The sequence below is a fragment of the Euleptes europaea genome, chromosome 1 (assembly GCF_029931775.1).
Source record: "Euleptes europaea isolate rEulEur1 chromosome 1, rEulEur1.hap1, whole genome shotgun sequence".
Lineage (NCBI taxonomy): Eukaryota > Metazoa > Chordata > Lepidosauria > Squamata > Sphaerodactylidae > Euleptes > Euleptes europaea.
Window position 1 is genome coordinate 181,373,398 of NC_079312.1, and position 6,064 is coordinate 181,379,461.

Genomic DNA, 6,064 nt, shown 5'->3' on the forward strand with positions numbered 1-6,064 from the left:
TGCCCTTTTCTTCATTTGTTTTAATGAAATGCTTTTGCTTTTAGCATTCAGTTAGGTCATGAGTTATTCCTATTGGCTGTTGCCCCATTCACTGATTTCCCCCCTTCCTTTTCACGCATATGTTTAAATTACCTTGCAAGTGTGTCCAAAACCCTACAGGTGGAAATAGTAGCTGGGGGGGGGGGTTAGAAAAGTGGTGAGGTGGAAAAATGGTAGGTGGGCAAAGGGTAAAGCCCCTACTCCCCCTGACATTTCCCCCTCCAAACCACTCCCTCACGTGTTCCTACCGAAGAAGGGGAACATTATTTGCATGCAATGCTTAGTTAGACCCCCCCACCCCCAGAGACGCTTGTGTGTAAAAGTCACAAACCTCTTCAAAGTTTTTGTGTGTTGATGTGCTAGGGCTCTCTCACCAGTATAGTGGTTAAGAGCAGTGGACTCTAATCTGGAGAACTGGGTTTGATTTCCCCCTCCTCCACATGAAGCCAGCTGGGTGACCATGGGCCAGTCACAGTTCTCTCCGAACTCTCTCAGCCCCACCTACCTCACAAGGTGTCTGTTGTGGGGAGAGGAAGAGAAGGAGATTGATTCTCCTTAAAAGGTAGTGAAAGTCAGCATATAAAAACCAACTCTTCTTCTTCTCCTTACGCATAAGATCCAGCTGTTGCTCAAGCAACTTTTTAAAAATCCACATAGCCATCTCCAATGCCCAATCAGAAGCCCTGGTGGGAAAAAGGAACAGGAATGCAGGCTATTATTTATTTATTAATGTACTGGAAACATATATAAGCTGCCTTTCTTCCTGATGGAGCTCAAGCCGGCTCACAATAGAGACAGAAATACATATAAAATCCATTTTAAAACAACCCAAAATTTAAAAGCACAGTTTAGGACTGCTAGTAAATGAATCAAATGCGGTTCTCAATAAAACCATCTTCAGCTGCCACTTAAAATTGAAGAAGAAGAGTTGGTTTTCATATGCCGACTTTCTCTACCACTTGAGGGGTGAAGAATCAAACTGGCTTTCAGTCCCCTTCCCCTCCCCTGCCTGAGACCCTGGAGAGCTGCTGCCGGTCTGAGTAGACAATACTGACTTCGATGGACCAAGGCTCTGATTCAGTGAAAGGCAGCTTCAGGTGTTCATGTGTCCCAATACACCCCTGTGGCTCAGTGGTAGAGCATCTACTTGACATGCAGAAGGTCCCAGGTTCAATCCCCAGCATCTCCAGTTAAAGGGACCAGAGGCAAGTATTTGATGTGAAAGGCCTCTGCCTGAGACCCCGGAGAGCCGCTGCCAGACAATGCTGAAAATATTGTCGAAGGCTTTCACGGTCAGAGTTCATTGGTTCTTGTAGGTTATGACCGTGGTCTTGGTATTTTCTTTCCTGACGTTTCGCCCGCAGCTGTGGCAGGCATCTTCAGAGGAGTAACACAGAAGGACAGTGTCTCTCACTGTCAAGTGTGTAGGAAGAGTAATATATGGTCAGAAAGGAAGAGAGTTTAGGAATGAATAAGGCTTGGCTTCCTGTCCTGAAAACCTCCAGACTAACAAAGACTACAGTCCACAATAGCCCTGCAGATTAGCTTTGGATTTCACACATTAACAGATCCCTTCAGGATACAATGGTTCCACATTAACATACCACACCCTCATCAGCACATTATCTTGATACTTACAGGGCAATGGTTAGCACATTACCTTTTGCAGGACAATGATTCAGCTCAAACCCAACCCCCTGCTGATTATATATATTACTCTTCCTACACACTTGACACTGAGAGACACTGTCCTTCAGTGTTACTCCTCTGAAGATGCCTGCCACAGCTGCGGGTGAAACGTCAGGAAAGAAAATACCAAGACCATGGTCACACAGCCCGGATAACCTACAACAGGGGTGGGGAACGTCAGGCCCGAGAGCCGTATAAGGCCCGCGAAATAATTTGGTCTGGCCCTCCATGGGTCCTGGCAGAACTCTAGCTCAGAAGGATGCTGCCTTCCTGAATCTCTTGGGCTCAGCTGGGGACAGCAGAGCTCAAAAGTGAGTCGCTCTATGTGGCAGATATTCGGAGCCGTCTCCGGTCGTGCCTGTTGGCTAAATGTTTGACCAAATATAGCAGGCTAATTTTCAAGTTGATCATGTCGTATGGCCCGCAAATGATGTTACAAATATCCAAATGGCCCTTGGCAGAAAAAAGGTTCCCCACCCCTGACCTACAAGAACCAAAGACAATGCTGACTTTGACGGACCCAGGGGGGTCTGATTCAGCAGAAGGCAGTTCCAGGTGTTCAGGAGCTTTCCAGGCCCGCCCTGGAGGCTGGCACCCCCGTGCGCCCCTCCTCTGGACACGTGTCGGCCCCGACGCCCACCCCAGGCGCGTGGGAAGCGCCCTGCCTGTGAGTCAGCGCCTGCTCGGCGGCGCTCCCTGCCCCAGCCGGAGAGCCAGCGAGCGAGGCGGGCGGCGCCGGCTCCCCGCGTCCCCGACGGCTGGCCCGGCTGGGCGCTGCGCTGCGCTGCGCTGCGCTCCGAGCCGGCCTCGGGGAGGACCAGCGGGGCTTGGCGGAGCCGGGGGGCGGCCGATCCAGGAGCCGGGGGGCGGCCGAGCCGGAGCCCCGCCGGAGGAGGAGGAGGAGCGGCCGGCCGGAGCTCTGCAACCGGCCCGGAGGACGCCGGAGCGCCTGGACGGGCTGGGGCCGCCGGCGAGGAGCGGCCGGCCCCGACCCGGAGGGCGCGGCTTTGGCAAGGCAGGGGCAGCCGGGCGCAGCGGTGAGACCCAGGCTCGAAACCTCCCGCTCTGCAAGATGGGGAGATGGAGGGAGACCCGGGCCCCTTCCCCGCCTACTAGCGTCCGGGTTGGGGGGACTTAGTTCCTCGGCGGAACGGGCATCCTCGGGGGGCGGTGAGCTCCCCTTCCCGGGAGGTTTTCAAGCAGAGGCTGGGTGGCCATCTGTCAGCAAGGCTGATTCTATGACCTTAGGCAGATGATGAGAGGGAAGGCATCTTGGCCCTCTTAGGGGTCACTGGGGGTGCATGCGGGGGAGGTAATTGTGAATTTCCTGCCTTGTGAAGGGGGTTGGACTAGGTGACCCTGGTGGTCCCTTCCAACTCTGTGATTCTATGACTTTTTGGAGATTGAAGAGGGCGGGGACCTCAGCAGGGTATAAGGCCACCCTCCAAAGCGGCCGTTTTCTCCAGGGGGGAAGGGACTGATCTCTGTAGTTTGCAGAGCAGTGGCATGCGGAAGGTCCCAGGTTCAATCCCCGTCATCTCCAGTTAAAAGGAACTAGGCAGGTAGGTGATGTGAAAGACCTTGGAGAGCCGCTGCCGGTCTGAGTAGACAATACTGACTTTGATGGACCAAGCGTCTGATTCAGTATGAGGCAGCTTCATGTGTTTATGTGAGACCCCGGAGAGCCGCTGCCTGTCTGAGTGGACAATACTGACCTTGATGGACCAAGGGTCTGATTCAGTATAAGGCAGCTTCATGTGTGGAGAAGAAGTTATGGCTCAGTGGTGGAACATCTGCTTGGGATTCAGAAGGTCCCAGGTTCAATCCCCGGCATCTCCAGTTAAAGGGACTAGGCAAGTAGGTGATGTGGAAGACCTCCACCTGAGACCCTGGAGAGCCGCTGCCGGTCTGAGTAGATGACACTGACTTTGATGGACCAGGGGTTTGATTCGGTATAAGGCATCTTCATGTGTTCATGTGTAATTTCGGGGTTTCCCCAGGCCCCAGCTGGAGGTTGGCAAGCGTACCACTCACCCTGGGGAATCCCCATTTGGCCCAGAGGGATCTCTTGGGTCTCCCTCTGCCAGCTGGTCCAAAGGTCTTTTAAGACGGTTGCCTACAATGGTTTAAGAAGGCAGGCAGAGCCTGGGGGAGGGCAGGGATTGGGATGGGGGGAGGGACCTCAGCTGGATGTGATGTCATAGAGTCTTCCTTCCAAAGGAACTGTTTTCTCCCGGTGGAGGGTGGGGAGGCTGATTGTAGTCTGGAGATCAAATAGTACCAAAACCACAACAATTACATATGTTCTCAGACAATCAGCAAACATGCAATTATATTGAAGTCTTCAGTGATATGACCCTGTCCACGTGAGGATGAGTTTACAAGAATATTATTTTGGAGAACTGAAAAAGCCTAGCTCATTTTCAGCAATGCGAAACAGTTCTTGAATGAGGCTGCCAGGCCGTCTTCTCTTCTTTGAAGTTTTCTCCTTTGGAAAGACATTGTCTCCTGTTAAAGTTTCCTGGGAAGAAAAGGAAAAAAAATACTGTGTGTTAGTCTGAAGATTTCAACATAATTGCACGTTTGCTTATTACTCTGAGAACATATGTAAGCGTTGTGTATATTTTATGGTTTGGGTATTATTTGATAGACATATATATTGCACTTTTCTACCTATTTTTATTGACTTTAGTACAATAGCATAAGGGTATTCCTGTTTTGTACCACCACCTGGAGGTTGGCAGCCGTATCAGGAGAACGGAGGGGCGGTGGCAAAGACTCCGAGGAAGCATTTAATAGGGTTTGGCCCGTGTTTGGCACAACACGTTTGTATCAGAGCTGTGCCTTTGCACTTGGATGCATGGCTACTACTAGCCGTGCCTTCGCCTTGCAGTTCCCGCTGGTGTTTCTGTCCCAAGCCCCATGTGCCCTGCTACTTATGCAATCCCTCCTCTATAGGGTGCATAGATTGCAAACACATATTGGCTGCTGCCAAAGGCGTCACACACAGCATATTTTGCAAGCGTCACAAACTCCTGTTGGCTGATGCCAAGGACATCAATCCATGACAAGATACCCCGCTCCCTCCCATGCCGCCAATTAATACTTATGCTGTTCGTGACATCTACTAGTTGGGGTGTGTATGGATGCTGCTACACCACTTTAGCGCTCTCAGACTGAAGTATTTGGAGAAGGTAAAGCTAGAGCAATAAACAGAAATTCGAGTACAGTAGCATAGAGGAACATGTGCCATTCTCCCTGTAGCCAAGGTAATACAAACATCAGCATAAATGGTGCAATTGGAAAGCATCCGGGCAATGGCTACTAATAATAGTAAAAATAATTCACCATAGATCTTTTTTTTTGTTTATTCTTCCTGTAGCAATAGCCGACGGCGCTGTGATCGTTTGGCATTTATTGAATTTGCAGCCTAAATCCTATGCGTATTTACTCTGAGATACATTCCACTGAGTTCATTGAGCCTTATTGCCAAACAGATGTGCATAGGATTTTAAGGAGTCAATGCAACCCATGACGTATGGACTGCGGCTTCATTGATTGGAGACTTTTAGGAATCTCACACAACAAATGAAATGTAGGTCGGACATCTTTGTCTGGCTGCATGGGTACGTCTAAAATTCAGCTTCTAACCCTCCTTTTTACAGCAGTTTTTCTAGACAGCAATGGTTACACTGGGGAAGGGGATCTGTTCCCGGAGTTCATTGCTATTCACTGGTTGCTTGAGATTCAAAGATTTTTCCTCTGTTACAAGGATTTTACCGTGTCAGTCCTATGGCAGTGATCCTTGGTTTGCTTTCCTTGCTGGGAGAGTGAAGTGTGATGTACTGGTTCGAGTGTCAGGCGGGGTTCTGGGAGACTTAAGGTTTGGGGAGGGGCCATGTCTCAGTGGTAGAGCATCTGCTTTGCTCCCAGGTGCAATCCCCAGCATTTCCAGCTAAAGGGACTAGGCAAGTAAGTGATGGGAAAGACTTTTCTCTGCCTGAGACCCTGGAGAGCCGCTGCCAGTTGGAGTAGACAAGACTGACTTGGTTGGACCAAGGGGCTGTGGCTCAGTGATAGAGCACCTGCTTGGCATGCAGAAGGTCCCAGGTTCAATCCCCGGCATCTCCAGTTAAAGGGACTAGGCAAGTAGGTGATGTGCAAGACTTCACCCTGAGACCCTGGAGAGCTGCTGCTGGTCTGAGTAGATGATACTGACTTTGATGGACCGAGGGCCTGATTCAGTAGAAGGCAGTTCCATGTGTTCAAGGTTTGAATCCCTGGTGTCGCATGGAAGCTGTAGCTTGGGCCAGCCACACACTGCCAGCCTAGCCTA